The sequence below is a fragment of the Nycticebus coucang genome, chromosome 18 (assembly GCF_027406575.1).
Source record: "Nycticebus coucang isolate mNycCou1 chromosome 18, mNycCou1.pri, whole genome shotgun sequence".
NCBI lineage: Eukaryota > Metazoa > Chordata > Mammalia > Primates > Lorisidae > Nycticebus > Nycticebus coucang.
In genome coordinates, this window is record NC_069797.1 from 43,486,728 (window position 1) to 43,502,352 (window position 15,625).

Consider the following 15,625-nt stretch of genomic DNA (forward strand, 5'->3'; position numbering starts at 1 on the left):
GCTGTTGTTACTTGCCTAACTCCTTTATTATATTCTTTCCATCTCTCTTTTTGGTAATCCTCATCTTTATTTGCACTGTCTTCTTCCTGCCAAATACTTTCCTGAGGCTGCCACTTCTACTCCCACTTAAAGCCTTGCCTTCATCAACAACTTATGCTTTAAAATGATCTCTTAATTTTTCCTTGATCTTCATTCAAAATCTCATTACCTTGATGGATCTCAGTTTTTAGAACAGCCAGATGATTAAAGGAACATAACAGCTGAATAGTGGCATTTTACATAGGATGAGGGAGAAATTTGGGAAAGGACAGTTATTCACACCTTCAGCCCACTCTTCCCCCGCCTTCAGAAAAGAGTAACGGAGTTGCAAAACCAGGAAAACCCTTTCCTCAACTCCCTAGAGTCCCAAAATAATTTCCCTTCATTGTTGAAGAAGGCTTTAATTACTATTCTATTTCCATCTCTTCTGCTAGTTTCCCAAAGGCCTTGCTATCCAGTATTTGCTCCTCAATGAAGGGAATTATTTCTATTACATGGGATACGTTCCTACCCTGCCTTAAGCTAAATTAAATCAAACACTCAATGTGTGTCTATAATCAGAGGATGTGCAACTATTCTGGTTTCTGAGTGGCATATTGAAAGAGGTTTTAGTGTAGGAATCTTCATATCGAAATCAGTTTTCTTTTTCTAGTGACTCTTTTCCTCTCACCAGATGATCATAAAAATGCAAAGTTTAGATGAAGATCTATAATATTAAATACATAATATAATCACTGACATGAACTACTGATCGCTTATACTTTAAACATCATACATTATAATTATTAACAGAACCACACCATTAAATGTTTCAGATTGTTATGTTTTATTTGATTATAACACAGAATTTGGTATTTATTCAATCCTCCATAGTTTGTTGTTCATACAACATGGTAATCTATTTATCTAAAATTAGTAGGACCATTGCTACTATAGTCCTTAATTATGACTCATTCCCACAAGTAATTCCTTTATTCCTCATATACCTTACATATATTTTTAAATATATTTTTACATATCTAAGAAAGATAACAACACATAGATAATTCTATTGAGCTTCTAGTATAATTTGGACACTACGGTGAAATAATAATCACTCATGTGTAGTCAGTCTCTAGTGTATTCATTTTAAATTATTCATATAGTCTGTCAGTGTTTTAAAGTAATTTATGTACATAAATACATATTTGTAGTCTAATAACCACATTCTTTATATATTTTTTTTTCTTTTTTTTTTTTTGAGACAGAGCCTCAAGCTGTCGCCCTAGGTAGAGTGCTGTGGCATCACAGCTCACAGCAACCTCCAACTCCTCGGTTCAAGCAATTCTCCTGCCTCCACCTCCCAAGTAGCTGGGACTACAGGCACCTGCCACAATGCCTGGCCATTTTTTGGTTGTAGCCATCATTGTTGTTTAACAGGCCCAGGCTGGATTCGAACCCACCAGCTCAAGGTGTATATGGCTGGTGCCTTAGCCACTTGCACCACAGGCACCAAGCCAATAACCACATTCTTTTAGGGCTTTTGATCATGTCTTTTACAGTTGAATTCCAAGTAATTTGAAACAGAAAAAGAAAACATTTATTGAAACTAACGGTTCCTGCACCTAGTTTAGCATATCACATGTATTTATCTTCTTTAATCCTTCCAGCAGTCCTGTGAAGTAGTACTACATATTAACAAACCGCATGTTTCTGAGGAGAAACTTTTAGTTTGAGAGGCTTAGTATGTTGCCTAAAGTCACATAATTAGTAAAGGGAAGCCAGGACTGATTCCAGATCTCTATGACACCAAAATCCCATCATATATTCAAAAAAAAAAAAAAACGGAGGCTGGGTGTGGTGGCTTGTACCTGTAATCCTAGCACTCAGGGAGGCCGAGGCAGGTGGATCCATGAGAAGGTGTGAGCTCCAGAGTTTGAGATCAGCCTGAGCAAGAATGAGACCCTACCCCTACTAAAAACAAAAAAATTCGCTGGGTGGGGTGGCAAGCCTATAGTCCCAGCTGCTCAGGAGGTTGAGGCAAGAGGACTGCTTAAGGCCAAGAGTTTGAGGTTGCTGTGAGCTAAAATGATGCCATGGCACTCTACTCAGGGCAACAGACAGACTGTCTCAGAAAAACAAAATATATACATATAAACACACACATATATATTTTATATATAGAAACATATATATTGTATATATGTGTATACATATATACATATGTATGTAATCAGAAGTATGGCTATGGAAAACTGGGAGGCAGAGATCAACCATAACAATTATAGTACTAGATTGCATCATCTTATTTGATAAAGATTTATAAAGAAAAAACAAAATATTTACTCATCAATTTAGTTCATTTTATTTTATTTTATTTTATTTGAGACAGAGTTTTACTACGTTGCCCAGGCTGGAATGCAGTGGCTATTCTATCTCAATGAGAATTCACTACAGTCTTGAACTCCAGGCCTTAAGCTATTCTCCTGATACAACCTCCTAAGTAGCTAGGACTAAAGGCCCATGCCACTGCTACTGGCTATTCATCAAATATTTATTGAGAACTTATTATGTACCAGGCACTGTTCTTATGGAGCTTACCCAAAGAGATTTTTTCCTAGAAAGCAAGAAAATTTCAAGGAAGCAGGAGAGAGGCACTATAAAACAATAAACAACGAAAAGGAAGTTGTGTCAGTAATAAATTTTACTCAGGATCTAGGTGATCTAATTATCATTGGCTTATATACAGGTTGCTAGTACCTGAAATATCAAGAAAATATTGAACTTGTGGTCTATACTTAAAGCTTACATTACTTAAAGCATGCATATAAGAATAAGTAGCCTTCAAATCTCTATAATAATTAAAGTCCTTTTATTAGCTGCATCTTCCAACAGTAATATTAAGTGTCTTGGGCTCGTCTTTCTTATAAACTCCTAAGATAGGATTAAAGATCAATTTGTTATCTTCATTAGTGCCAACATGTGGTCACTAAACTATATTTGTACATGAAGATAAAGATGTTCTGAATTAAATGCAAACCTATTACTTGTTACTTGTGTGACCACGGGCAACTTATTTAACCTGTCTATGTGCCTTAAATTTCTCAGCAATAAGAGTTGCTCCTCAACATGGAGTGTTGTGAGGGTTAAATTAGATAATGTGTGTGTGCATATGTTTTTTCTCAGGGTAACAAAGAGAGTTTTTTTTGTTTGTTTTGAGACATAGTCTCACTATGTGGCCCTCGGTAAAGTGCGGTGGTGTCACAGCTCACAGCAACCTCAAACTCTTGGGCTTAAGCGATTGTCTTGCCTCAGCCTCCCATGTAGCTGGGACCACAGGTGCCTGCCACAACACCTGGCTATTTTTTGTTGTTGTTGCAGTTGTCATTGTTGTTTAGCTGGCCCACGCTGGGTTTAAACCCACCAGCCTGGGTATATGTGGCCAATGCCCTACCCACTGAGCTACGGGTGCCGCCACAAAGAAAGGTTTTTAAGAAGAATGAGAAGAAAGTTTAGAGCACTTCCAAAGTGGAAGTGGGCCCATCTCATGGAGGAGAAAAGGTAAAAGAGACCTAGATAATGTGTTTAAAATACTTAGCTCAGGTCTGGCATATAGTAAGTACTTGATAAAGCCTAACGATTATTAAGTACTGTCTACCTTTTTTTCCTGTTTAGTATTATTTTATTAGATACTACATATATATAGACTAGATAAAGTATAGATTTAATTTTAGAAAAAAGGTAGAGTGTATTTCTTCTTGGGATAAGGAAAATATAGAGTTTTACAAGTTTCAGAATGCTTGGGAATCTCAAATGTTAACCAGCTTAAGAAGTAGCATGATTTATTTATAGCACATTTCACTTACTGGAATACAAGAATCTTTCTAACTTCTCAATCCATGTATGCCAAAGAAATCAGTATTTAATGTTTTAAATTTTAGAAAAATTAAAAAGAGAAAAACACTAAAAAAGGCAAATCTAAAAACATTATTACCTCCAAATGATAGCACATTTGTGAAATTCCAAGACATTTTCTTATTTTAAAATGAAATAGTAAACATTTTTAAAATAAGGTAACAAAACTATTTCTTAAAACACAATTTGCCAATACATACCACTGTGAAAAGTTGGGTGGTTATCCAGCACTCTGGGAGGCCCAGGGTGGATCGCTTGAGCTCACAAGTTTGAGACCAGCCTGAGCAAGAGCAATACCCCATTCTCTAAAAACAGCTAAGCATTGTGGTGGGCACCTGTAGTCCCAGCTACTCGAGAGGCTGTGGCAAGAGGGATGGCTTGAGCCCAAGAGTTTGAGGTTGCTGTGAACTATGATGCCATGGCATTCTACCAATGGTGACAAAAACTCTGTCTCAATTTAAAAAAATAAAAAAAGGGCTCAGCACCTGTGGCTCAAGCAGCTAAGGAGCCAGACACATACACCTGAGCTGGCGGGTTCGAATCCAGCCAGGGCCCGCCAAACAACAATGACGACTGCAACCAAAAAATAGTCGGGCATTGTGGCGGGTGCCTGTAGTCCAAGCTACTTGGGAGGCGGAGGCAGGAGAATTGCTTGAGCCCAGGAGTTGGAGGTTGCTGTGAGCTGTGATGTCACAGCACTCTACACAGGGCGACAGCTTGAGGCTCTGTCTCAAAAAAAATACATAAATAAAAGGGCGGCGCCTGTGGCTCAGTGAGTAGGGCGCTGGCCCCATATGCCGAGGGTGGCGGGTTCAAACCCAGCTGCGGCCAAACTGTAACAAAAAAAAATAGCTGGGCGTTGTGGAGGGCGCCTGTAGTCCCAGCTGCTTAGGAGGCTGAGGCAAGAGAATCGCGTAAGCCCAAGAGTTAGAGGTTGCTGTGAGCCGTGTGACACCACGGCACTCTACCCGAGAGCGGTACAGTGAGACTCTGTCTCTACAAAAAAAAAAAAAAAAAATACATAAATAAAAATAAAAATTTTTTTAAAAAGTCGGTTAACAATTCCACTCTTAGGTTTATAACCAAAAGATTTGAAAGCAGGAACTCAAACTGATACTTTCTACACCAGTGTAGACAGCAGCATTATTCCCAATAGTTAAAAAGGTAGAATCAGTCCAAGTGTCCATTAGCAGACGAATGGATAAATGAAATTTATATATATACACACACAATGGAAATTATTCAGCAATTTAAAAATGAGGTTGGGTGGCACCTGTGGTTCAAAGAGTAGGGCACTGGCCCCATTTTACCAGAGATGGTGGGTTCAAACCCGGCCCCAGCCAAAAAATGCAAAAAAAAAAAAAAAAAAAAAGAAAGAAAATGAGGTTCTGATACATGCTACAAAACGGATGAACTCTGAAAACATTATGCTAAATGAAATAGACACAAAATATTATATGATTCTACTTATATTAGGTAACCAGACCCAGAACAGGCAAATTCATAGACATGAAAAGTAGAATACAGATTATGAAGGGTGAAGGAAAAGAGGAAATGCAGTTATTTAATGGGTACAGAATTTTATTTAGGATGATGAAAAAGTTCTGGAGATAGTGAATGGTGATGGTTTATAGAACATTGTAAATGTACTTAATGCCAATGAACTGTATGCTTACAAATGTTTAAAATGGTAAATTCTAGTTTATAAAAAGTAGCAAATCAAGAGAGCCGCTGAGTAGTGCCATCAGTTTAGGCTTCAGGCTCCCTGCGGTGTTGCAGTTAAGATTGCTAATACAGTGGCACTCAGTTAAATCAATGTCTCAGCCATAATGTCTAGTTAACACTGACTTTAAGGAATTCAAACCAACATTCACATATCACTCTCACACACCTACTTATAGTTAATTTGGTAGAAGACAGTTTTTATTTCCCTACAGAGAATTCTGAAGTTCAAGACAAAAGTTTAAATGATTTGCCCAAGAATTCAATGGCAATAACTTTAAAGAAAAGAAAGAAAAGTAGATGGACTTTTATCACTGAGCTAGAAACATTTCTGAGCTATCAATAAATACTTCGTATAGTTCATGTAATTTATTCCTTAAGACAAACTATACCACACAATTCTATAACTCAAGGGCTTATCATTAACATCTTGGTCTATGTGGTCAGCAAACTTCATACTGTGGACCAAATCTGGCCTAGCATCTGTTTTTGTAAATGAAGTTTTATTAGAATATAGCCACACCCATTTGTTTACATATTACCTATAACTATTTTTGTGCTACATCAGCAAGGTTGAGTCATTGTGACAGATATCTCATGGCTGATGGATGGCAAAGCCTGAAATATTTTCTATCTGGCCCACAGAAAAAACAATGCTAAGACTTGGTCTATGTAAATATCACCCCTGGAATAACTGGGTGTACAAGCCTATGCAGCACCACTGAAACAATTTACTGAAGAAGGCATTATCAGTATTTTATAGATGAGAAAACTGAGACTTAGTAATACCAAGTAATGTGTCCAAGGTTATGTAGCTTGTAAGTGACAAAGTTAGCTTTCAAACTCAGATTGTTCCAGTAATTCAAATAGACCATGTAAACATTGGGGGTAGTAACAAATATCTCATCTCCTTTAGCTGTTGTTACAAGTGTCAATATGTACATGAAAATATTATAGAAACATTATGTATTATTACAGAATAAACAATAAACACTCATATAGTTTGACCTTATATTCTCCTGTATCCTTCCATAAAATTGGTATTCTTGCCATCGTACCTCTATATTTTCCAAACCCTCAAAATGAGATCTTCATATTCCTATTCTCACCATCTTCCTTTTATCAAAATACTACCTCTTTCTAGAGTCATCTTAAAAGCCATAATTTTTTTTTGAGACAGCGTCTCACTCTAGGTAGAGTGTTATGGCATCATCATAGCTCACAGCAACCTCACTCTTTTGGGCTCAAGTGATCCTCTTGTCTGAGCCTCCCAAGTAGCTGGGTTCACAGGTGCCCATCACAAAGACACAGGGTTAGTAGACACAGGGTTTCACTCTTGGTCAGGCTGGTCTCCCAACTCCTGAGCTCAAGCAATCTACCTGTCTCAGCCTCCCAGAGTTCTAGGATTACAGGCATGAGCTACTGTGCAAGGCCAAAATCCATATTCTTAATGATACCTTCTCTGACTCCCTAATCAATATTTATTGCTCTTTCCTATGTTTCTCTATAGCATGTTATTGGAAACTGTTTAATGTTTGTTTCACTCTATTTTCTATTATTTACTGACATATTTCTGTTTCCACTATTTCGCACTATTGGACTATTTCTTGTTTATGCTACTTTTACATCCACCTCAGTCTCCCTTTCCCACTATAATGCTGTCAAAGTTTCTTGTACCTAGTAAACAGCCACTGAATTGGACTCCCCGACACCTATTTCTCCTCTATGTTCCCATCTGTTGTTCATCACCCAAGTTAGGTTGCCCCCCGTACATCTGTCCACTTCTAAAAAGGCAAGAGGAAAGGTAGAAATCCTTCCCAATGAAATACAGAATTTTTGATTTCTACAATGTTCAGTATGATATTCAATATTTTAAATGAACACTACTCTCTATAAATGTAATTTTTGCTTAAAAGATTAATATTTCATCAAGTTTATCAATATACTCCACTTCTCTATTTCATCTTTAAACCAAATTGTTCACACTCAAATCCTCTCACAAACAAACGCAATGTTCCAACTCAGCTGTTGGCAGCACAATGTGTTCACAAAAAACAACCCCAACTATCTTGGCAAGGGTTATAGAATTAGCTAATTACAGTACAGTCTCTTTATCTGTTTTCATTGGGATTAGAGGCAATCTGGATATATCAAAAAGCAAATGATCCAGAAAAACATCCTAGGGTCTTTCTGAAGATAAGTAAGTCCCACTAAGTCAATGCAAATTAGGCTTTTCTCCACATGGGCATAATTCTTCTATGATAGTAAAAGAAATTCTAAGGTGTGAGCTTTTCATGAGAAAGTGGCTAAAAAGATCCCATTGTAGGGAAGGGAAGGAGGAGGGACAATGGGCAGAGGGAGAGTGATTGGTGGGATTACACCTATGGTGCATCTTACAAAGGTACATGTAAAACTTAGTAAATGTAGAATATAAATATCTTAACACAATAACTAAGAAAATGCCAGGAAGGCTATGTTAACAAAAAATAAATAAAAATAAATGCTTGCTATTAGTGTTTAAAAAAAAAAAAAAGATCCCATTGTATAAGTTAGCCAAGACAAAAATGTTTTGGACAAGCTGGAGATTTACATGGGCCTGAAGTTTGGAAAGAAAAAGGGGGGTGAAAGAGTTGAGGTACATTAAGTAGAAGATAGTCCCTGCCATAAATATCTTGGGTTTTCTCTGGGCAAGAAAAAAAAATAAACATTTAAAATAATTTGAGAACAATAATGAACACCGTGTCTTATAAGAGTGATTCAAAATATCTCCCTTGGGCTCTCACTGCTACATCATAAATTACTTTGACAAGTGTCATAAAGACAAACAAACATGAAGGCCAGGTGTGGTGGCTCACACCTGTAATCCTAGCACTCTATGAGGCCAAGGCAGGTGGATCTCCTGAGCTCACAGGTTCAAGACCAGCTTGAGCAAGAGCGAGACTCCTGTCTCTAAAAATAGCTGAACATTGTGGTGGGTGCCTTACAGTCCAGCTACCTAAGAGGCTGAGGCATGAGAATCACTTAAGCCCAACAGTTTTTGTGTTTTTTTTGTGGTTTTTGGCCGGGGCTGGGTTTGAACCCATCACCTCCAACATATGGGACTGGCACCCTACTCCTTTGAGCCACAGGTGCTGCCCAAGCCCAACAGTTTGAGGTTGCTGTGAGCTATGATGCCATGGCACTCTCACAAGGATGACAAAGTGAGACTCTGTCTCAAAACACAAAACAAACAAACAAGCAAAAAATTGACCAAGCCACAGAGATTGAAGGAAGAAGATATTATTTTGTATTTTTCATGATTTGTATTCCACTTGCCTTTGAAAGAATATGAGGAAACCAGCAGAATAAAACAATGTGTGCTATTTATGTAGAATGGTATTGACACAAGAACAGAAATATAGACCAATGAATCAGAACAGAGAACCCAGATATGAAACCATCCTCATATTACCATCTGAGCTTTGACAAAGCAGACAAAAACATACACTATGGAAAAGAATACCTATTCAATAAATTGTGCTGGGAAAATTGAATAGCCACGTGTAGAATGAAACAGGATCCATTTCTTTCTCAAAGAAAATATTGGAAAAACTCTTACGGACATCAGATTTGGCGAAGAATTTATGAAGACCCCAAAATCGATCACGGCAACAACAAAAATAAATAAATGGAACCTGATCAAATGAAAAAGCTTCTGCACAGCCAAGGAAACAATCAAAAGAACCAACAGGCAACCTACAGAATGGGAGAATACAGAGAGGGTGCTGAAAAATGTACACATTAGAAGATAAAAATGTATTAAAATTTTAAAATACTCAAGTCACATTTGACTTGTACAATTACAAGAGGTGCTCCAACATGACTTGTATATGTTGAATATTAAAAATTTTAATATTTTTTTCCTTTCTTAAAATGTGTATACATTTTTTGGCACCCTCTGTATTGGCATGCTATACACAGCACAAAGGGCTAATAATCAGAATCTACAAGAACTCAAGGAAATCAGCAAGCAAAAAAGTTCTTAAAAATCCATTAGAAAGTGTAAAACATATAGGAAGAGAAATTTTCAAAAACAAGATAAATGGCCAAAAAATATATGAAAAAAAATTTAATATCTCTAATGATCAGGGAAATGCAAATCAAAACCACAATGAGATATCATCATTCTCCAGTGAGAATGGCTTTTATCAAAAAGTCCCAAAAGAAGCTCAGCACCCATAGCTCAGTGGTTTAGGGCACCAGCCACTTGCAATGGGGCTGATGGGTTTGAACCCGGACTCAGCCTGCTAAACAACAACAACAAAAAATAGGCAGGTGTTGTGGCATGTGTCTGTAGTCCCAGCTCCTAGGGAAGCTGAGGCAAGAGAATCGCCTGAGCCCAAGAGTTTGAGGTTGCTGTGAGCTGTGATGCCATGGCACTCTACCGAGGGCAACAAAAAAAAAGTCCCAAAACAACAAATACTGGTGTGGATATGGAGAGATCAGAACACTTACCCACTGTTGGTGGAACTACAAACTAGTACAACCTCTGTGAAACATAATATGGGAGATACCTCAAAGAACTAAAAGTAGACACCTACCATTTGATCCAGCAATTCCACTACTGGGTATTTACACAAAGGAAAAAAATACACTTAAAAACAAACAAACAAACAAACCTGCAGCCGAATGTTTACAGCACAATTCACAATTGCAAAGATGTGGAAACAACCCAAGTGCCCATCAATACACGAGTGGTACATGTATACCAAGGAGTACTACTCAGCCTTAAAAAAAATGGTGAATGAATATCCCTTGTATTAACCTGGGTGGAAACAGAAACCCTTTCCATAAAAATGGAAAAACAGGGGCCAGGTGCAGTGGCTCACACCTGTAATCCTAACACTCTGGGCAGCCCAGATGGGTGGATTGCTTGAGCTCAGGAATTTGAGACCAGCCTAAGCAAGACCAAGACCCCTTTCTCTACTAAAAATAGAAAAACTAGCCAGGCATCATGGCAGCCGCCTGTAGTCCCAGCTTCTTGGGAAGCTGATGCAAGAGAATCACTTGAGCCCAAGAGTTTGAGGTTGCTGTGAGCTGTGACGCCATGACACTCTAGCCCAGGGCAACTGAATGAGACTCCCTCAAAGACAAACAAAAAAACCTTCTTAACATAAGGCACCTAAAAATGCTACCTAAGATATAAAAATAATCTTGAGATAAAGTACCAATGAACATAAATTCATAAAATCACAATACATATTAAGCAAGCCACTGTCAGCAGAAATAGATTCAGACCCAAAAAGACAGCATTATTATTAGCCTTAGAATAACATTGAAGTCTTTCAATGTTTCAAACACAAAAAGATTTCAAAGATGTAACTAAAGAACACTGTGCTATTCAATGAGTGGCAGATTTGGGAAGGAACCTAATGGAACATCAAAAACCGGACATATAATCAGAAAATCAATGGAAAGATCAAAATGCAGGATAAATGAAGCTAAAGTGAAAAGTATAAGTCCACACAGGAAAAACTATCCAAAGAATATACCCAGATGTAACATTAAGACATGAAAGAGATAAAAAGTATAAAAGAAAAGTTAAGAGACCAAATGGAAAAGGTGAGAATGTTTAACACATATAATTAGAGTTCCAGAAGGAGAAAATAAGAAGAATCAGTCAACAGGCAGTATTTGAAGAAGTAATGCTAGAAATTTTTTGGACTTGATAAAAATAATAGATTCTTGGATTAAGGAAGCCAAATAAATCCCAAAGATGACAAACAAAATGAAAACCACCTATACAGATTGTCATTAAACTGGATAACCCCAAAGACAAAATATTTTAGAGGATATGAGAAAGAAAAGATAGGTATCTGAATGAATTTCTAAAGTATGTAATTTAGGAAGAGGGAAACTTGGAAGGAAGGTCCAAGATGATGGAATCCTAACAAAGCAAATTATAAACATGAATATGAGTAAGTCTAAACAAACACCGATTGTATAAAACAGTTACAGCCTAGGCTCAGTAGCTCACATTTGTAATCCCAGCACTTTAGAATGCCAGCATAAGAGTAAGATCAGGAGTTCAAGATCAGCCTGGGTAATATAGTGAGACTCCATCTCTACAAAAACATTTTTTAAAAATTCAGCTGGGCATGGCAAGTTATGCTTGTAATCCTAGCACTCTGGGAAGCTGAAGTGGGAGAATTACTTGAGCTCAGGAGTTCAAGACGAGTTTGAGCAAGAGCAAGACCCCAATCTCTCCCCAAAACAGAAAAATTAGCTGGGCATCCTGGCATGGACCTGTAGTCCCAGCTACTCAGGAGGCTGAGGCAGGATGATCACTTGAGCCCAGGAGTTTGAGGTTGCCATGAGATACACCACTGCACTCTACCCAGGGTGACAAAGCAAGACCTTGTCTCAAAAAATAAGTAAATAAAATCAAATAACAATGTCTAATTTATAGAATTAAACAAAAAGTAGAATTTAAATACTTGACAATCATCTTTAAGGAAGATTTACCAGAGCTTAAGCACTTGGCAATTCTTGTAGCATAAGGAAGTTGGGTGATATTATTATTTTGGATTTTTGGTTACAAATTTATGGTAATGTTCTTACAATAATCAATAAAAGAAACATAATTTGGTAAAACTTCCGTAGAAGGGCAAGAAAAGGCCCAGGCGGGAGGATATCTTGAGGCCAGGAGTTTCAGACCAGTGTGGACAACAAAGCCAGACCCTGTCTCTACAGGTGAATGCCCATAGTCCTAGCTATTTGGGAAGCTGAGGAAAGAGGACTGCTTGAGCCCAGGAGTTCAAGGTTGCAATGAGCTGTGACTCTTGTGACTTAGGCAAGAGAATCGCCTAAGCCCAAGGGCTGGAAGTTGCTGTGAGCTCTAACACCATGGCACTCTACCGAGGGCAACAAAGTGAGACTCTGTCTCTAAAAATAAATAAATAAATAGTATAAATAAACGTGTACAATTATCACTTTTAACAACAATTATAAATGGACTAAAATCTACACTTAAAAAGACTCTCAGGGTGGCACCTGTGGCTCAAAGGAGTAGGGCACCAGCCCCATACGCCGGAGGTGGTGGGTTCAAACCCAGCCCCAGCCAGAAATTAAAAAAAAAAAAGACTCTCAGGCAAATTTTTTTTTTTTTTTTTTTTTTTGAGACAGAGCCTCAAGCTGCTGCCCTAGGTAGAGTGCTATGGTGTCACAGCTCACAGCAACCTCCAGCTCTTGGGCTCAAGCGATTCTCTTGCTTCAGCCTCCCAAGCACCTGGGACTATAGGTGCCCACCACAACACCCGGCCATTTTTTTTGTTGTTGCAATTGTCATTGTTGTTTAGCTGGCCTGGGCGGGTTGGAACCCGCCAGACTCGGTGTATGTGGCCAGCACCCTACCCACTAAGCTACAGTTGCCACCCACAGCCAAGATTTTTCTTTTTTTTTTAAGAACCACTGGGCGGCGCCTGTGGCTCAGTGAGTAGGGCACCAGCCCCATATGCAGAGGGTGGCAGGTTCAAACCCGGCCCCGGCCAAACTGCAACAAAAAAATAGCTGGGCGTTGTGGCGGGCGCCTGTAGTCCCAGCTACTCAGGAGGCTGAGGCAGGAGAATCGGGTAAGCCCGAGAGTTAGAGGTTGCTGTGAGCCGTGTGACGCCACGGCACTCTACCGGAGGGCGGTACAGTGAGACTCTGTCTCACTGTACAAAAAAAAAAAAAAAAAAGAACCATTAAAGGTCCATTGTGGTGGCTCACACCTGAATCCTATCACTTTTTTTTTTTGAGACAGAGCCTCAAGCTGTCGCCCTGGGTAGATTGCCGTGACATTACAGCTCACAGCAACTTCCAACTCCTGGGTTCAAGCGATTCTCCTGCCTCCGCCTCCCAAGTAGCTGGGACTAGAGGCGCCAGCCAAAACGCCCAGCTATTTTTGTTGTTGTTGTTGTTGTTGTTGCAGCCGTCATTGTTGTTTGGCGGGCCGGGCTGGATTCGAACCCTCCAGCTCAGGTGTATGTGGCTGGCACCTTAGCCGCTTGAGCTACAGGCACCAAGCCCACAGCCAAGATTTTTAAAAATTAAATTGCACCTACATATGTTGCAAAAAGACATTTGTAAAATATAATAGACTGAACACAAAAGCTAGAATAAAGTTGTTCCACACAATATCAACCAAAAGAAAATGGTAAGATGGTAAGATATCATCAAAGATGAACTTTTATACTGAAGAGGGCTACTACATAATGATAAAAGTTTCTATTCACTAGGAAGACATAATAATTCTAAACTTTATGTACCTAATAGCAAAGCTCCAAAATATTAAAGTATCAATAGAATTAAAAGAATAAATCAACAAATTATCATACTGCGAAAAGTTAACTCATCTGTTTTAGTGATAGATCAAACAAAAAATCAATAAGGATATTTAAACTTGAATGATAAGTTTATTTTATGATCATATTTAGAGCCAATACTCATCAAGTGGAAAATACACCTTCTATTCAAGCACATACAAAATTTTTTTTGAAAACTGACACACAGTCTCCCTGGGCTTGAGCCTGCTTCATGGCTGTGACATGGCTAAATGCACCAAGAAGGTTGGGATCGTTGGGAAAAATGGGACCTGCTGTGGTGCCTCCCTCCAGAAAACGGTGAAGAAAACTGAAATCAGCTGGCATGCTAAGTACACTTGCTCCTGTGGCAAAATAAAGATGAAGAGACGAGCTGGGAGGATGTGGCACTGTGGTTCCTATATGAAAACAGTAGCTGGTGGTGCGTGAACCTACAACATCACTTCTGCTGCTACAGTAAAGTCTACCATCAGAAGACTGAAGGAATGTAAAGAAAAAAACGGACATACAGTAGGCCATTAAAATTCATAACAAAAAGGAGAACTATGATACAAAATAGTTAAGTAGAAAACAAACTGATGAGAAGAATCTTCTTTTTATATATATATTGTTTTAATTTTTATTTTTACATATACATGTGTTAATTAGGTTTCCTTTTTTTCCTTCACAAAATTAAAAAGACTTAAAATTTGATAACAATAACAATGTTTAAGATAAGGATCAGAAACAAAACCTTGTAAAGAACGAAGGAATATAAATACATTCAGAAAAGAAATCAGACAATTGCTTCATCAAAATATTGAGCAATAATAGTAATAATAATGATGCAAAGTAACATTCACATTGTCAAATAAGAGCATGTCTATTATAAAATGCTTTGACTCTGAGATTCAGCATGGAGTCACCAGTGAACTTATTATTTTTTAAGTATCAAAAAATAGACAACTAATATTTATAAATAAAAGTAAAAGATAATTTAAAAAAAACATCATGGGCGGCGCCTGTGGCTCAAGGAGTAAGGCGCTGGTCCCATATGCCGGAGGTGGTGGGTTCAAACCCAGCCCCGGCCAAAAAAAAAAAACAGATCATGCTAAATCTTACAGACAGTAGAAAAAGAAGAAATACATCAAAATCATTCTACTTGATAGAATGATAGCTGATATTAAAGTTGGAGAAAATATATTATTACAAAGGAGAAATTACCAACATATGTCACTTATAAATGAGGATACAATATCCTAAACATCATGTTGAGTTAAAAATTAATGTTTAAGTAATATACTTTGGTCAAAATTAAAACCAATTTATGTGAAAATTAGTCACTATTTTCTTTCCTTTTCATGTTCTTTTTTTTTTCCTTCTTTTCCTCTCCCTCAGCCCTTCCCTCCTTCTGTCTGCTCTCCCCTTTCCCCAGGCCCCACCATATCATTAATTGTGATTGTCTTCAAATCAAAATTGAGTATATAGGATTCATACTTCTCCACTCCTGTGATGCTTGACTAAGAATAATGTGTTCCACCTCCATCCAGGTTAGTACAAATGCTGAAAAATCTCCATTTCTTTTATAGCTGAATAATATTCCATCGTATACATATACCACAGCTTGCCAATCCATTCCTGGGTTGAAG

General features: G+C 38.0%; 1 protein-coding gene and 1 pseudogene across 1 annotated transcript in view; one reads left to right on the forward strand and one right to left on the reverse strand.

Annotated features, from left to right (window-relative positions):
- The window catches only part of PPM1E (protein phosphatase, Mg2+/Mn2+ dependent 1E), a 196,642-nt gene that overhangs the window by 133,097 nt on the left and 47,920 nt on the right, over positions 1–15,625 (reverse strand). The gene's annotated exons all lie outside the window — the stretch shown is intronic.
- Positions 14,223–14,519, forward strand: LOC128570173 (60S ribosomal protein L37a-like; annotated as a pseudogene).